Source organism: Falco naumanni, chromosome 12 (assembly GCF_017639655.2).
Source record: "Falco naumanni isolate bFalNau1 chromosome 12, bFalNau1.pat, whole genome shotgun sequence".
In the NCBI taxonomy this organism is placed as follows: Eukaryota; Metazoa; Chordata; class Aves; order Falconiformes; family Falconidae; genus Falco; species Falco naumanni.
The window spans coordinates 30,213,383-30,230,924 of record NC_054065.1 but is presented as its reverse complement, the minus strand read 5'-3'; the positions used below and the strand labels follow the sequence as shown (position 1 = coordinate 30,230,924).

The 17,542-nt window shown below is 51.9% G+C and overlaps 1 protein-coding gene across 8 annotated transcripts in view; it reads right to left on the bottom strand.

Moving 5' to 3' along the window:
• The window catches only part of FOXN2 (forkhead box N2), a 34,245-nt gene extending 30,575 nt beyond the window's left edge, over nucleotides 1-3,670 (bottom strand). For 4 of the 8 annotated variants that reach the window (XR_005830366.1, XR_005830367.1, XM_040611833.1 and 1 more), the window contains exon 1: nucleotides 3,571-3,670. The gene's annotated coding sequence lies outside the window, so the exon portion shown is untranslated. Of the gene's footprint in view, nucleotides 1-1,191; nucleotides 1,311-1,456; nucleotides 1,605-1,772; nucleotides 2,227-2,541; nucleotides 2,812-3,570 lie in introns of those variants that run through there. The other 4 variants (XM_040611837.1, XM_040611834.1, XM_040611836.1 and 1 more) reach the window with 4 other exon arrangements.
• Between the last annotated feature and the right edge of the window lie 13,872 nt (nucleotides 3,671-17,542).

Here is a 17,542-nt window from a genome sequence, read left to right as displayed (position 1 = left end):
AAAGACGCTGGCTGGCGTCAGGCAGGACTCCTTCCGTACGACACGACCTATTCCCGGAGCACGGGCGAGCTGTCTCCCGCCTGCTGACTTTGACTGTATTGTGCAAGTACCCCAGAGCATCACCGTGTGCTTTTACCCAGCATGGTGAGGATGGGATGGAGAGCTCATCGTCACGCAGCGTGCACCAAGTCAGAAGCCACATGGAACGTGACAGGGAAAGAATAAATACCAATCATACAAAGGTCCAGCCAGAAAAAAAGCGAAGCGGCATTTCAGGGTTTTCTTGTTTTACGTGTGTCTCCTCTGGGAGCCAAGGAAGCTGCTGGAGCCGGGAAGAGACACGCCATGTGCGCCCTCACCGACCCTCTCGGTGGCTGCGCCGGGATGCGGACAGGGCTCGCAGCCTGCAAGCGTGCACTTGCTGAGAGACGAAGCCGCGTGCTGATGTGAGTCACCGAACGCCGCTGACAGCAGCGCCGCGGTGCAGGAAGTTGCCCAACACCATTTCAGCTGCCGAGCGGCCAGGCACACGCGCCGGGATGAGCCACTCGCCGCCTCCATCTGCTTCCCTCCAGAAAGTTACAATCAACGCAGTGGCACCGGTATCTGAGCTTACACGCCACACACCTCACTAACAGGAGGGGAGGGAACAGCAACAGCCACAACAAGAAAACTCGCGGAGCAAAAATGGAACAAAACAGACAGAATTTCCACCTGGGCTAAAAGGTATGCACCCGTACCGCTGACAGCCTCCACCTAACGAGGACTAAAAGCTGCTTTTTACCGATTTACAGCCAGCAGAGGAAAGCTGCGTTCCCCCCAGCTCATTCGGCACCGCAGTGGTGCCTTAAGGCCACCCCGTTGAAGGAAACATCGTAAGGGGTGCACAGCAGCAGTGGCTGCGGACACGCCACCACCCCTCCCAGCTCCCCTATGCTGTCACCCCGCCGGCTACAATCCTGCTGCCCGGTTTGTTCCGATGTGGTAACATGAACCTGCATTTGGAAAAAGTCTTCTGAGCGCCTGGGGTATTTCATAAATAGCAGCTGCTTTCAAGCACAGTGACGAGAAGCCAAGGAGCAATGATGGGGGAGGCAGGTGGGATTATAACCCCGGTGAAACCAGCATAAAAACATCCACTGTTCTTATGGGAACCAACATTTCCACCCAAGAGCTGCACCGCTTCCTCACCAGTTTCAACTCAACCCGTACACAGCATCCTCAGGCACCAAACCACCTCGTTCACCGAAAGAGCGTGCCTTTGCTCAACATGTCACCTTTTCACATCTACTGCACCGAGTGTGCAGCACCTGTGGTTAACAAAGATGGTAAAAATCAGCTTGGTGTGCCCCTAAGCCTCGGTCTTCTCTCCCAGGCACCACACTCGCTCGTCAGACAGGCCTTCTCCTCGTCCAACGGGACCATCACACATCCCTGCGTCTGCTCCGTTACTTACTGGACTGGCACGTCCCGACACTGAGATAGCTGCTGGCCATGCTGGTGCCTTCCATCCCGAGCTCCGCAGAGGACACGGGAAGGCTCCTCAAGCAGAAAACCTGTGGCGGTCGGAGCCGCTGAGGTGGCACGGTCCTTGCTTGGTGTCCCTTTTGGATAAAAAAAAATAATCTTACTTCTGGGCTGAGTAATCCCTGTGGAGCTCCTTCAGCACAGCCTCGACAGCAGCACCCAAAGTGGGTCACAACTCCATCCTCTGGTCACCACGCTGCCGACAAAGACATCCGCTGGGTTTTATTCCAGCTGGGAACGCACACCTGAAGCAATGACACGGGGTCGGTGCCTCCAGCTCCCCCGGGGCAGCGCAGCACCCCCAGCACGCTCAGCAAGCCGGAGCACCCTGCATGGCGGCACCGCTCGGTTTATGGGCGCATTCAATAATATATAAAAAAAGATTAAGCACACAGAAATGCTCTACACATATTTTAGGCAACTCGTACAAAGTGAGAATTACCTTCTCTTCCCTGTCTCTACAAAACCCAAGTTTTCTGCAGCTGGAGACGAGCCCCCCCCCCCCCCCCCCCAGATGCTGAACCGCTGCAGCGGCACGCGGCTGAGCTCGGGAATAACATAGCCTGGCGCTAAGTTCATTAGCCCAATCTCTGTGCCGTGCTAATTGCCACTATATAGTTTTCAGTTCAGAGCTGATGTGTCCAACTACCTTCTGCAGAGCTTGGGAAACATGAGTTGGCACCTGCTAAGAAAAAAAAAAAAAAACGCAAACAACTGCAAACTAGTCCAAGTTTTCTGACATAAGGCAACACCGGCTTCACCGGCTTCATTTTTCTTGCACGGATGTAGCACGACACCAGCTTCTCGGAGCGGAAAAAAGACCCCAAACCAAGAAAGAGAAGAGAAGTTAAATGATTCACACGGCAACATATTGCAACGCAACCGTTTCCAAAGCCCACCTCAACGCAAGTCCACCACTACCAACATTCAGAGAGTGTGCGCGTGTCTATATGTAGTATGTCACATATGAAATGGTCTTGATTTCACGGTTAGCCACACAGCTAACCTAGTTACCTCCGCAGCGTTCCAGTCCAGCCCAGTCCAGCAGTTCCCGCGTTACACCGTGCCGCGGCCGGCGCCCAGGCGGGAAGGTGAGTCCCCTGGCCCCGCTCAAGGTTACTCCTCACGTTCTGCTTTTACTCTTTGTCCTCGCTCCTCTTTGTGCGGGCCTTGTCCCAGTCCCAAATCTTGACGAACAAAAGCCAGTTGCCGCTCCCAGTGAAACTGGGAGAGCCAGGGCGGTTGTGTGCGGGCGCGGAAGCGGGGCGGCCGGGCAGGGGGCTGCTGCTGCCCCACCAGCCCCCCGCTCCCCTGCCCCACTCCACCAAAAAAACCCGTAAAAGCCAAGAACCCCACACAGGGCCACACGCAGACCCCCTCACCCCCCCCAGCCCTGCTCGGGGGGTGCTCCCAGTGGTTCCCCAGAACATACGGGACCCCCACCAGGCGTCTGCCGCTCCCCTCTCCCCTCTGCAGACCCGCACGCCCGTGGGGGCTTCCCCCGGCTGGGGGCACTGGGGGCCCCGGGAATAAGGCCCGGGGTGGTTATTGACTTAAATAAAGGGTTGGGGGGTCCGGCCGTGCCGCGCTGGGGAGCGCAGGCCTGCGCTGCCGCGGGAGGTCACCCGCGCAAATCCCGCGGAGCCGCCGGGGGAGGAGCTGGGGGGGGGGGGGCACAGCTGCCGCGTGGGGGGGGTCCCCCCGCACCCTGCGCGCCCACCGCCCCACGAGGGTCAGGAGGAAGCGCCGCGTTGTCCCCCGGAGGGGGGGGGGTCGCTTTTCTACCTCCACACGTGGGGGCAGCACGCCCGACGGGGGAGAACCCCCCCAGCCCCCTCCCACCACAGCGGGACGCGCCGCCCCGCTCGCCGCGCTTTCCCCTTCCCTTCTCCAACCCTCCCGGCGCCTTAAAAACAAAAAGCCCCCACCCTCAAAGCGGCCGAAAAGGGCGAAAAGTAAAGGAAATAAAAAGGGGGGAGCAGTAAAAACAAGCGTGGGGATAAAAGGGGGGGCGGGGGGGGGGGAAGCGGCGGCTCCACTCACCGCGGTCATGAAGCCGTGCGGCCGGCAGCGCGGACACAATATGGCAGCGGGGGGATGTGTCAGGGAGCAGCTGCTCCCTGCGCAGCGGCGGCAGCACCGCCCTCCCCGCCTCCCCATGGCAACCGGGAACATCCCCATCCCCCCCCGTCCCCACCCCCCCACGCTGCTACCGCCTTCTCGTACCGCCCCGGCGGCCCCGGGGGGGCGGCGGGGCCACCGGGGCGGTACGGGAAGGCGAGGGGCTTCCCACCCCCGCATCCCTCCCCGAGCATCCCCGCTGGCTAAAAAAAGTTTCCACCCCCCCCTTTCATTTCAAGCATCACCCCTCCTTTTACTTTCACTTCCCCTTCCCCCCTCCACACACACACACACACACACCGGCCTCTGCTTTTTTACCTCTTTACCCCCTTTTTGCCATTTGCCCCCAGTCGTTAAACCTTTAATTATTCCCCCCCCCCCCCCTCCCCTTAAAACTGAAGCCGCCGCCGTGTTTGCTCTGCCTGGTAGCACGTTGTGTTCCACTCGTGCCTTGAGCGTTCGGCTTTTCAAGGGCGAGAACTTCGCTGTTTGCTCAGCAGGGTTTTACACTTGGAGCTTTATAGCGTAATAAAGAAGTGGCTGGCAAAGAGAAATTTGGGGTCGAGGCCCATCTGGCGAAAAAAAAGTTTTTTCCCCCTTCCGAGGGTTCCTCCACACAGCTTTTGCCTGCCTCCTGATGCACTGCAGCGGTTGATCAGGGAGGATGGCACCGTCTTTCGAGGAAATTGCCCCGCTCCACATCAGCAGGAGCCAGTTATCAGGATATTTTTTTATTCGACATCATTTCAGAGAATGACCTCTTGGGTTTTTGTTAGTGTTTTGGGTTTTTTCCCCCCAAGTGAGGATGCCCAGCATCACAGCGAGCAGAACGTTCTCCCAAGATCAGAGGATTGAATCCTGCCGCAGCGGCCAGGCTCAGCCGCGCACGCAGGGGCTCCTGCCGGAGTGCACGACCCACTTCAGCAACAGGGTCTGACTGCAATTTTCGCCAGAATACATCACTCCAGACAACTTTCATTTTGCTCCTACCTAATTCCTGCTGATGGGATACGTTACGATTCGTTCAACCTTTGCTTTTTACAGCCTCATAAGTTAGCCAGGGCCTTCCCACCCTCCCAGCTGACAAGAAAAGCACGCTCGGATTAATTATGCATTACTAAAGCCATCTAATGCTGAAAGCACCCTCCATTCCTAAATCACTAAAAATAGACCTGCCTCTGCTGGGACCAGCGGCGCTTTGCCCGTAAGAGGCTCTTTTCCCTAAATTCCCACCCCTCCGCCTCCCAGACAGTGTGCACCGCAGCTTGCCCGCCTGGCTACCACAGCTCGGCCGCCTGGGGGGAGCTGGGGGTGCCTGTGGGAACCGGAGGGAGTTGCTTTGCCTTTTGCCCGGCTGGGCAGTGACCTGGGAGAGAGATGTTTGAATCCAGGATCCCTTCGGCTTCAGCGTGTCGCATGAAAGGCTTGGTGCGGGCCACCGAGGGCGGTATCTATTCCCATCCCTTATTGCATTTACACCCTGGCCTTGGAAGTGGAGCTGCTCACAGGCTGTTTCTGTCTACCCCCCCCAAAGCTCAGCCTGAGCTCAGGAGGAACCTACACCCTCTCACCCTTTATATTTCAGTGGAAGAAAAACAAAGACACCCCCCTAAAAAAAAGCACTAAAAAGATAAAGCCTGAAAGTGCCCTGAAGTTGCCACCCCATCACGGAAATAAAAAACAATAATAAAACTTGGCCTTTGAACTGACATTTTATTTAAACCAGGGTGTAGCGCAACACTTCAAATGAAATAAAATGTTTCTACACCTCCTGAAAAATGTTGTCGCCTCTATCTTCCTCTGTCCTCTCTACTCCTCAGCATGCCCACATTAGGATTTTTTTGGCTTTAAACCATACTACATTGTTTAAGTCCAGCAATCCTGTATCAATAAAGGCAGTAACCAGGATCTGAGGTTTTCTGGAGCACCTTCTGCATCACTCCCTTTCTCCCACGCCAGCCTCCATCACCTTCACTCGCGCTGCCTGAGAAGTCGCCGGTGGCTGCAGCAGTGCGTTTGGGGACAGGGGACTAAAGAAAGCCCAGCACAACCCCTAGAAAGGCTTCAGCTTTCCGCCTCATGCCATGCTTGTCTCGCTAACGCGCCACAGGCAGAGCTACATCTTCCAGGTGTGCGCGTACAGTCACAGCTCCGCAGCAGCTCCTCCGCGCAGTGTTGGAGGACCCAGAGCTGGCCCGGCTCGGTTGGGGTGCAGAGAATTTTAAATGGGCATCGCCAGGTCGGTACCAGGTACAGGGCAGGCATATGCCACAGTTACATGATTCAGCATCCTGAGCGTTACAGAGATGCTGGGGGCTTCGCTCCTCAAGGGTGGTCGCTTTCGCACCAGCCACAGCCCCCAGCAGCCCCACAAAAACCAGCGCCAGTTTTCTTCGTAGGAGCTGGTGCAGCGCCGTGTTTTGGGTTCGGTGGGAGGTGACAGCACACCGATGGGTTTGGTTGTGGCAGGGTGATGGTTATGCCAAGCCAAGGACCTTTCGGTATCTCTGGCCCTGCCAGCGAGAGGGCTGGGGGGGCACAAGAAGTAGGGAGGGGACACGGCCAGGACAGCTGACCCGGACTGGCCACAGGTATATCCCATACCATACGGCATCATGCTCAGTATATAAGCTGGGGGAAGAAGGAAGGGGGGATGTTTGGAGCGATGGCGTTTGCCTTCCCCAGTCTCCTTTACAAGTGCTGGAGCCTGGCTGCCCTGGGGGTGGCTGAGCACTGCCATGGGACCTGGTGAGCAAATCCCTTGTTTTGCTTTGCTCGCGTGCGCAGCTTTTGCTTTATCTATTAAACTGTCTTTACCTCGACCCACGAGTTTTCTCACTTTTACCCTTCCAATCCTCTCCACTGGGGAGGGAGCAAGCAAGTGGCCACGTGGGGCTCGGTTGCTGGCTGGGGTTAAACCACGACAGCATCCTTTGTGGACAGGCAGGGACAGCCCTCCACCGCAGGCCTTTTTATTCATAGAATCATAAAATCATTTAGGGTTTTTGGGTCATCATGGGAGCACTCACACACACACCCCCCCGATGTTTGCCTGCCGTGCCTGTCCCTGCCTGTGCTGACTCCTGACTAGGACCTCAGACAGCATCAGGATGCCTTCACTTAGCACTCAGGCAGCTGCCGGATGATCGAGGAACCTGTGTTTGCCTCTGGTGGCCTCACCAAGTTTGATCCCTGCTTCCCTACCATGACCCACTTTGCTTGCTAAATCTTGCGAGCGCTCTGTGAGAGCAAGAGGGAGCAGGTGGAGGGCTGGGAGCAATGGTGTCAGAGCCGAGGCCACTGGTGTCATCCTGCCGCATGTCTGCTCGCCCCTGAGAAGCTGAAGAGCCACGGCGTGGAGGGTGCCCTGCCAGGCTGCTTGGTTCAAAACCCCTGAGAGCTGCTTGCTCCCAAATTCGGGATTGAAGGCATGAAACCATTCTTTCCTGCAATTTAACCTGTCCCACGCTGGAGGCCTTGGTCTCCCTCTTGCTCCGTCTCAGCTTCCTACCATCGCAGGACAAGCACCAGAGCTACTGAAGGAAACCCACAGCAAAGCGGCCACCGAGCAAAGCAGGCCTCATCTGATAACCGTGACAAGGACATGGAGCTATTTCCCAACACAGACCTTTACAATAGGTGGGGCAGACGTTAGTCACGGCGCTGCACTGCGGGTGTCCACACAGCACCCCAGGGTGTCCGCAGCACCTCCTGCAGCCCCCTAAGGCAGGGGGCGGGGGGAAGGTGGGCTACAGAGGTGCAGGCAGGTGCTGAGGAGGTGCATCCTCCACCCTGCCCTTGTCACCTGCTGCTTAGAACCAAGACAGACTCAGCAGAGGCGGCTGGTGCCTCCTGGCCCAGCTCCAGGGCTGTCCTTCCAGGGACTGCCCACTCAGGGACACGCCGTGCCCGCTCTGCCCGGGCAGCTCTCGGCACCGCAGCCCTCCGTCCCGGCTCCCGCACGGTTCCTGCTGCGGGCTGGCTGTCCCCTTCCCTGCGGGGCACGGCCACGGCTCCAGGAGGTTTGAGCTCGCCCCAGGTGGTGCAATGCAAGCAAATAAAGTGAAAGAGGAAGCGGTGTTGGTTTTTCTTTTCTACTCTGGACAGAAATTAGGCCTTTCTACCTCTCCCGTGTCAGGGTCAACATCCTTAGACCTCCTCTCTTACTTCAAAGCGCAGTGCTGATGGTGGGTGGCATCTGTATGTGCATCCTGGGATAGGGCTTTCCCTGGGTGAGGATCATCTCGATGTGGCAGGGAGAGCTCATGTAGGGGTTGATCCTGCCGCGGGCACTGTAGGTGCGCCTGAGCATTTTGGGAGCCTTGTTGACCTGCATGTGCTCAATGACAGGGGACAGTCACCCAAACCTGTTTGGAGGAGGGCAGACCCCCTGGGCAGGTGAAGCCTGCCTGCCAGCAGCTGCCATCTGCCCCTCCTGAGAGGCGCAGTGGGGACGCTCCCAGGGCCATACTGGCCAGACCAACCCGTGCCACCCCGCGCCTTGGCAGCACCTCTGCACCCAGGCTGTCATCTAAAGCACAAGGCACCATCAGCGCTCACAGGTGCAACCAAAGAGCGTGGAGAGCGGGTAAGGGCAAGAAGGGGCTGCTAAAAAGCAGAGGGGCAAGTGCCGGAGGTGTGGTGGCGCAGACGTGTGGTACGAGAGCCGTGAGCCCCAGTTACTGCGGCAGGATTTCGGTGTGAAGGGTCAGCCAGGCCTCCTAGCGCCTCAGCGCTCTGCATCGTGAAACCACAGGCCCTTTGATCCTGTGACCTACAGCTGGTGTATCACCCTGCAGAAAGCCGGCATAAGAAGCGCTGGTCAGGTTAAACCACCCAGGCACAGTGCTGTCTCCTCCAGAAGAGCAAAACACGGTGCCGTTCACGGGCTCTGGCTAACCTCTGTTTCTGCTCAGGGATGCCACGAGAGAAGTGCTGGTCCAGCACTGGTTGGACACCTGCTCCTTCTAGGACTCCTTGTTGCAAGCAGCATCTCTGATTTGCATTGGCAGCTCATTTGAAGAATTAACTTCAAAGGGACTTCCTATTTCTCCAGGTTGGTGTGCCTGCCTACTCAGCTCCCACACCGTGGCTTTCTGCTTGTGGGTTTTGCCTGGGAGTGTCTCCCACTTTGCTCTCTCCTACCACCAGCCTACTCTGGCATTTGATCTCTTCCCTCGCCCCAGGCAAAGCCACGAGGGTTACCGTGCGCTGCGTGATTTGTAGCATTTCTTCTCCCACCATCCTGCCACCCGCCACGTTTGCTCTCTCTTTCATCTCTTGCTACATCCTAAATGGGAGTCGGTGCTGAGGTTCTTGTTCTCCTCACAGCTGTGTACAGACAGGTCCAAAGCACCTTGGTTTAAGGGCTGAACACACTCCCTGCTGTTTTCTTTCCCTCTTCACAGCTCCTCCTAAGACTCCTATCTCCTGAGACCCACTCTTCTGCACTGAATATCTATGCAGTATAGATCCAGAGCTCAGACAAGCAGGTAACCACCAAGGAAGTCTTAGAGGCAATATCATCTGGCAAATTAATAATTAGGTGCTTTCCCAACCATGCAACCACTGATTGGGAAGGTGTTCGGTGCTGATTGCAGCGTGCCTCCCACACCACGTATTGCATGTCTAAGAACTGAAACACATGTGTTGAATCAGCATCGAAACATTAAGACTCTGCAATGGTGGATATCCAAAACGATTTGCAAAGCTAAGAAGTTCTCTTTATCAGAAAGAGTTTCAGATTATTCCTACTGTGGGAAACTCTTTGGGTGGGAATACTAATCATACTCGCCTCTGGTTGTGCAGTATAGCCGATGCTAGCTCGGTAAATGATGTAAGACCAAACCCGCCTGAGATGGTTCTGCCAAAACAAAATAGCGAATGCATTGCCAGTTCAGCTATGTCACTTGAGGGTGACTTTTTTTTCAGACTTCTCAATGATACAGCTGGAAAATACAAAAAGACCAGGCCGATGCAGCCTGGTTTGTAAGCTTATGCAGAAGTACCTACCCAAGAGCAGATGGATCAGCCATGGAGTAAAGCAAACATGGTCTTCCTTAGCCCTGTGTCTGGATTATATATTTAGCGCCATCATCTATTTACTCTTAAGCAGGAGGAAGTTTATCTGTAGCCTTGCTACCCTCAAGAATGGATGAGGAATAAACCCAGCATTTTTACTATTGGAAAGAATCTTGCGTTTTTAAGAGATAACTTGCCTCCCTCCCTTCACGGGTAATGCAAATACTTTACAGAAAATAGTAGCAATTTCCTAAATAAGACCAAGTCAATTCTTTCTGTTGTGCACAAACAAAAAGATTCATGCCTTTTAGTAGATAGCCCACTATGTAATCTGCCAGGCTGAATTACCCAGAGATACTTTGTTTTGAAAGGAGTGCAGAAATCCTGCAGTTTTAATTGCCAATAAATCAGCATGACCTCCACTCCCTGACACTTTTTTTTTACAATGATCTTTTCAAGCAGAAAATGAAGAGACTGATTTTTACAGTGTGTGCATACTGCCTTTGGAGAGATAAGAGCAATGACACATAGGCAGGTTCCTCCATTAAAAGCTATCCTAGATAATGAAGGACTCAATCAATGGTGTGTTCTGTTTGCTTTCTGCTTATTTTCACCTTGTGTTATGGTGCTCTCTTTTTGTTATGATTAGGAGACTACTTGCTTGTTTAACAATTGCCTTTTAACTTGTTGTGTCTCTGCGTTCCGCAGCACTTAAAATGATTTTACTTGTGGTTTATTTTCATACCGATGCTCAGAATTTCAAGGTAAATGGCAATAGTTCAAGTTCTGATCTGAGGTTAAATAGCTGACTAAGGACTTGGCAGTTGAAAGAGCGCTTGAGCATGTTTTAAAGAAACTGATTTGATTTCAATGTAAAAATGGTGCTTCTCAATAACAAAGGTTTTGTGGCTTTGCACTGTTATTCCAAAGCAAAGGTATGATTTAAAGCCTAAGGAAAAACCTGAAAGCTACCCCCTCATCTTACTGCACATTATAAGCTTTACTTCTCATATCAGCTTTTACTTAGCCTACCTTTAATCCAGATATCTTTAAGCATTTATGAGTGTTCAGCTTCAAAACACTGGCTGAGGTGGCTGGTTATTATAATCTCCTCTAATAGATAGGTGGGATGATCCAGGGAGGGGCTGGGAGGGGAACAGCATCTCATCGCTGCAGAGGTGGGCTGGGGTTCACCATCTCAGAAATGATCCCCAGAGAGATTCGCTTCCATCCTGCCATCATTGCTTTGGCTAAATTAGGAACAGCACAGAAGAGCTCCGGCTCTGCCGTTGGATGCGCTGGGACGCACCTTACAGGGGCCGGTGAGCCTGAGGCGATGCCACCGTGCTGGGCAGCCCGACAGCGAGAGGCACGCACGAGCTTCCCGAGGCTGTTGCTGGCAGGACAGCTTAACGGGATGCTCGGGAACATCCCCTTTTGCACAGGAGGTTTACAAATCCAAGCGCACCTAGGACAAGGATGGCACTGCGCAGCCCACCAGCTCCTCTAGCCTAGCTGTGTGCTGCAAAGGCAAGCGAACAGACACTGCCCACCCCTGGGGGAAGAAAGGACCACGACACGCAGCTTACCTCTCGCAGCTTTCGGCACTGGATGAGTTGGCTTTTGGACCAGAGGCAACAGGAATGGCAGTGACGAGGGCTCTGATGGCAGCGAGGGCATAGCTCAGGCGTGCGTGCATAGCTCGCTGGCTCTCCTGCCTCTCCACCATTGCCCCTAACCCGTAATCCAAGGATACATGGAACTGGCGCTTCATTCTTACTGAGTTCAAAGTGTTTGCAAAAATATATAAAGGAGAAAGAAAAGAAATCAAGGCAAGAAGTGGGTCTATGGAGAGGACAAGCAGAAGTCCCGATTTCTTATAGCTATTTCTTATATATATTATACACGAGGCTCTTTGTGCAATGCTTGCATTTCAAGAGACTGCCATAGAGTTCTGCCATCACCGGTATCGAAGCGTTGACTCAGGCCGTTCAAGCTATCAGTTCCAGAGACTTCAGGATATGATAAGAGCCCGTCGGGAGAGCAGCGCCGAGCTCCCGATCCTCACTGTGTAGGGCCCATGTGGTTTGAGACTCCAGGTGCATTGATAACCATGGGTCTGCAGCCTGGTCCTGCAGGGTTCTGTGTCTGAGTCGCTCTCCATCCCTGCATGAAGTTGCTCGGTAAGAGAAACCCAAGATAGGTGGTTTTTGTACGAGGCAAATAGCAACGGCTGCTTTTGTACCTGCGAACCGATTCGCAATGAACTTTTCAAGGAAGCTAAGAAATGTCGCTCTCACATGGATGATATCCCAGCACCAAGCTGGAAAACTCCCAGCCTGTTCCAGTCAAGGATTTCAGGCAGGCTCCCTGGCTGGAAATATTAGAAAGATAATGGTCAAAGACCTTGTGGCTGGTTTCTGTGCTGCCTCTGACCGCCAAGACCATGTTTTTGCTGAACTTTCTGTTTGAGCTAATGAACACTGAAATCCTTATCACCATGCATCTGGGGGCTGGCGTGGCTCCTGCCAGTTGTTTCAGAGTGGCTGATGTGTAGAAATGAAACGAAGGCATACCAAGCAGATAAAAGTATCAACCTGTGACCTTGCTATCGCTCAGTACAAAAGGCATGGGAGAGAAGGGTGATTGAAATGGTCTTTATTCTGCAGAGAAATAATACTCTTTCACCCTGTCATTGCCTGGGCAGGATGAGCTGGTCTGAAGGATCAACTGGGTTGAAACTCCCAGCTATGGCATAGAATGTTTCTCTGCAGTGCACTGACACTGAGTATAACCTCCTGGGTCAGAGCAGGAGATGGATGAGGCCTTGGAAAATACGCTGGACTCAGATGTCCTGTTGATTATGGTGTTATTTGGAGAGAAGAAAGCCTTTTCAACACCAGCTGGTGCATTTCTCTTTGGCATTCAGGAAGGTGCCTTCCAGCTGATTAAGACCGGCATAATGATCACGCAGCATTTTGTTTCGTTGATATATTCATGTAGTCATTGCGGCCAGCAAACCGTATGCCACTAATGGTCCTGGTTGAGTACAGGAAACCTTTTCTCTCGACGCCAGTCTTTTTAGGCACATTCACAATACCCATCGCTCATGGATTGTCAAGGTTTTAATCCACTTCACTATCAAAGCACCAACAGCTGGCTTGCCAACAGTAAACCTGTTGATCATGGATCTGCTGGGTATCTGAGGTAGTCGAGCTAATAATGACATCCTTTGGGACTGGTGGTGTAGCCCTCTACACAGGCTAATACACCCTGCTGGGGAACGCCCCTTGTGATGCTTGAGTGGCATCTCCAGCTCTTCAGCTGGGTAGTTGTGGCACCTGATGCAGCTCGAGCAGGGCTGGTGGGTCCCAGTCCAGCACAGCAGTGTGCAGTGTAGCACCTCTTAGACACATATCACCATGGCATCCAAGTGTGAGCGGCAGATGGAAGCTCCCCAGGGATGTTTCCGAATGTGAATGGGAATTTACAAACTGTAAAAAAGCAGCTAAAATAGTGGATGGGCTGAACGTGGAAAAGACACAAAGCAATTCTGTGCCGGGCCACATGTGTCTGTGCACGTATGTCTAGAAAATGTCCTGATCCCCATCTAAGGCTGGTTCTAGTCAGAGACCAAAGGACAGGAGCAAAATAAAGTTACCGAACTTCACTCTGCACCTTTATTTCAACTGGAAACCCTGATTAAAAAAAAGAGGCTTCAAAGTTCGACCACAGCAAAGTGACACTTGGAAAGAGAGGTTCTTTGGACCCCTGAATGTCAGAGCCAGGGTTGGCTTTGGCTCCAGCTGTGCTGTGCATGCTGCTGTTGTGCATCTCACTCCTCATCCCCCCTCCTGATGGTCCATCCTCCTCCATCTGCCCCTGCTGCTTCTGCATCTCCAATCTTTCATCCTCATCCATCTTCCCTCCTGCAGCTGCTTCTTCAGTCTTATTCCCCGTGCAGCCACACAGGGACAATTTCAGCCCATCTCACATAGTCCTCCTCCCTCTCCTTCCCCAGGTTATTATTGTTGGCTGCCTTTTTGGGCAGACAAAATGTTGGTGAGCAGTCAAAGACAGCCCTGAAATCCCTTGTTTTGTTTACTGAGCCCAGCCTGTGTTGAGCATGCAATGGAGAGAATCAGCAGAAAAAGTTGTTAAGAGTTTCAGTTGTGAGCCTGGCGTTGCCCTAAGCTTCGGCTGGAGCTGTTCAGTGCAGGGATGAGACCACAGAGTTCATTAAAACATCAGGAATTAGCAATGTATATTCCTTGCATTCTGTTACTGACTTCTCATTTGTACTTTTGAAAAATGAAGTGTTTTGTCCTTGTATGAATCTGGCAGGGTGGGGAGGAGTGAATTAGAGCTCATTACTGCAAATACATCTGGTAACGGGGATATGGCCGGTGAGGGGCCTCCAAGCCCACATCCATTGTGAGAGAGGGGACAGGGTAGGAGGAGACGTGGACTCTCCTCCAGTGCATACGCTGTAGGCAAAGCCAGTTTTTAAGAGGCTGGTTCACACAGAGTTGGTGCTGAGGAGGAAGACCTCACCCCATGTCTCGCTGAGCTTGCTGTGCAGATCTGCCCCTTGCCAGAAGGCATTTCCTCCCGTCTGATCGTCAGTGTCTTCAGAAAAAATAGTTTCACGACAAATGTTGTATCTACATCCTTGGGAAAAAGCTGGGGGTTATGACCAGGATTTCATTTGCTTTATCTAGCGTAAGGCTAGAGTTCAGCCAGTGAAGCTGCCCGCCAGGTTGTGCAGAGCTGGTGGTGGGTCCTCCACGCCTGGGTCTGCCGGAGGGGTGGTTCTGCACTCTGGCTTTCACGGGCTCCAATAGCCTTGATGTCCTGATCTTCCTTTCACCCGTAAAAACCCAAATAATTCAGAATTGTCTAAAACTTAAAGCTATGCAGGAAAGGAAGATTTTCTCTACCTCCCACTAGACCCAAGGTGTGAGATGATCCAAGGTGGAATTAACATTCCTTCAATCTCACTGCTGCCAAGTAGCAGACTTCCCTGAAATGACTGTAATCAAAACACTTGTCACCGAACATTACACTTCGCAAGCTATTTCCACATTTGCATGTAGCATTGGTTACCACTCAGCAGCAGTTTACAACTCCTTAATCACTGTGAGAAGTTTTCTCTATATGCCACCCAAAATATCAAAGCTGATGTTCCTGAGCTGGACTGTCCTACATATTCAGGGATATCCTCACATAAGGCTTTCAGAAACACTACGAGTGACTGACTGCATTCCACCTCTAAATTTTTTTCGTTTTTTGAAGTTTAGATTATTGTACGTGTGTATATATATATTTATTTATATACGTGTACACACATGTATTTTATATGTGAATATATGTGCATATATTTGTACATATATACAATTTAACTGTAGGATTATGTCTAAATATTGAATATAAATCTACTTTGCTATAGGTGTGCACGGAGCCCAGCAAAAGAGGGGGCTGCATTCAGGTTAGAGCATCTGGAGGTACAACGAGGTAAAGAAGAGTAGTAAGAAATGGCTGTGCTCAATCCCAGTAATCCTCATTTGAGTAAATGTTCCAGGATTTTGCTGGGCATCTGCTTGGTTTAGGATGACAGAATTTGCCCCAGAGTAATTTCTTTCCTTTCTGGAGCCTGTGAGAATGTCTGCAGTTGGGTGCACAAAGTCAAAAGCGCCTCCTGTATACCTGCTCCCCATGTGTGACAGGGACTGCCTCTGCCAGCGCGACCGGGGGGCTTCTCTGCCCCTTCCAAGGAGACAGAAGGGACCAGAGGGAAGTTCAGACTCCAGCACCTTTTCTCCCCATCAGCCTGAGCCTCAGCTCCCAGCATGGTTACTGGAGAACCTTTTAGAGGTCTTTTTCCCCTGTCACGGGAGCAGTTACTACAAAACCCATCATAACTCATCTGCAGAGAAGTGACCACCATCCCACTCCCGCTCCCAGAGCACCTGCACTTGCACCAGCAATCCTGATGGCAAACCTGCGGGCTCCGACTGTTCCGTGTGTTGCTTCCCATGTCCTTTCTCCTTCAGTCTTTTCAAAGTCATTCCAGATTTACAGCAGCGTAACTTAGATCAAGATCAGGCTCTGAGGCATGCACCTATTCACTTCCATAGATCACTACACTTTATCACCAGGACTCGTTTAGATTCATATTATTTGGAGAGTTAGCTAGAAATCAGTAGTTTGGTACTACAGGCCACCGGAGGGGCTGTGCCCTGGGCAAGGAGAGGAGGACTTTCTCTGATGGTGCTTGTTGAGTTTCCCAAAAGATAAATGCTTCTGACAGGCACATCTGTGCAACAGCTGGCAGGGATCGCTGCCTGGACCTGATTCCAGCTGTCCAGGGGACTCATACTTTCTGGCATCTGCATGGGGATAGCCTCTGCCATAGCTGAGGATCCATCTTTCTCTATTTAATACATACATAAAGGATGTTGCATTAATAAAACTGTGTTGTTGGCCTTCCTCCAGGAAAGCCCGAGGCCTCCAGCCATCTCAGCTGCCTTGGCCAAAACCTGGGGGTGGAGGAAAACTTCCAGCCCACACGGAGAGCACACGCTCCTCCCAAGAGAGGCAGTGGGGAGATGGGAACCTGATGAGAAACAAAATAAAATGCAAATAATTGTTAATGTTTCACTTTACATTGATATACTTGACATCAGTTCTGGCTCTGACCACCTCGGTGCACAAGAGAGAGAAACCTCAGACAAACTCAGCTGACTGGCAGAAATGCAAGTTTTAATTGATTAATTATCATGATGAACAAAACCTGCATTTAATTCTCTCTGAACTGATGTCTTCCTCAGATCAGATTTGATCTGGAAGCGCAGAACAGGATCATCAAGCAGACCGAACGAAGGTTGTTCCGCCGGCACCGCTGAGGCGGGGTGACACCATGCTGTTGTTCTCCCTCTCTTTACCGCAACTTGAGCTTGGGAGTTCCAATGGGTCGGGATGAAGCATAGAAACTGCTACCCCTTACTTAAGGGTTCATTTGATTATTCTAGGAACCCATGAAAGGTAAGTTAGACAAACCAAGTTTATTTTGTGTAACTTCTAACATAAAGAAATATTGCACATGAATAAAACGATAGTGAAATGTAGGGTTAGGCGTTTCTGTAGATCTTTATTGTAAAGATCTATAAGTACCCCCACCAACAATAAGTAATTTTGCTCTGTTAACTTTGAAAGATCACTAAATAATTAAGATGACAAATTTACTTAATGTTTAAGCAAAAAGTCAGTCAGATAAAGTTAAAAATTATTTTTGTTATTATTCACTTTTCCTATGCCCAAAGCTTTGAGCCACCAGTAAGGCAATCCATCCAAATCAGTCACCAGCAAACCACTTCATGTTGCCCAGGATCCACACGAGAAGGCGGAAGCACTGTTGGCCCAAACGCTGCTGTTTTGAAGACTCAATCATTACGCGTGGAAATGCATTAACTTGTCCTCTGCAGAGGCAGGACTTCAGCCAGGGGTAAGCTCTGCCTGTGAGCCACCATTCAGAGGCTACGTCTTGCTCCTGAAAGCCACCGATGAGGTGCCAAGGTGGCCACACTCACTCCAACCAAGGATCGTTCTGTACCCAGGGCAGAGCAGGAGCAGCACAAGCGTGTGTGGCCCTTCTGCCCCCTAATGTTCTCCCAGCCTCTGCTTAGGTTCAGCTCAGGGGCTTCCTGAGCCTGGTGCACTTTGTCTTGTGGTAGTCAAAGGGTCTCTCCTCCAAGCACTTTCCCATCTTCCCTTTGAACCCATAAAAACATCTTACATCCAAACACCATCCTTTAAGAAAGACTTCCTAGGGTCCGCCACTTCTTTAACGGAGCACCACCTCCTTTTGTCCTGA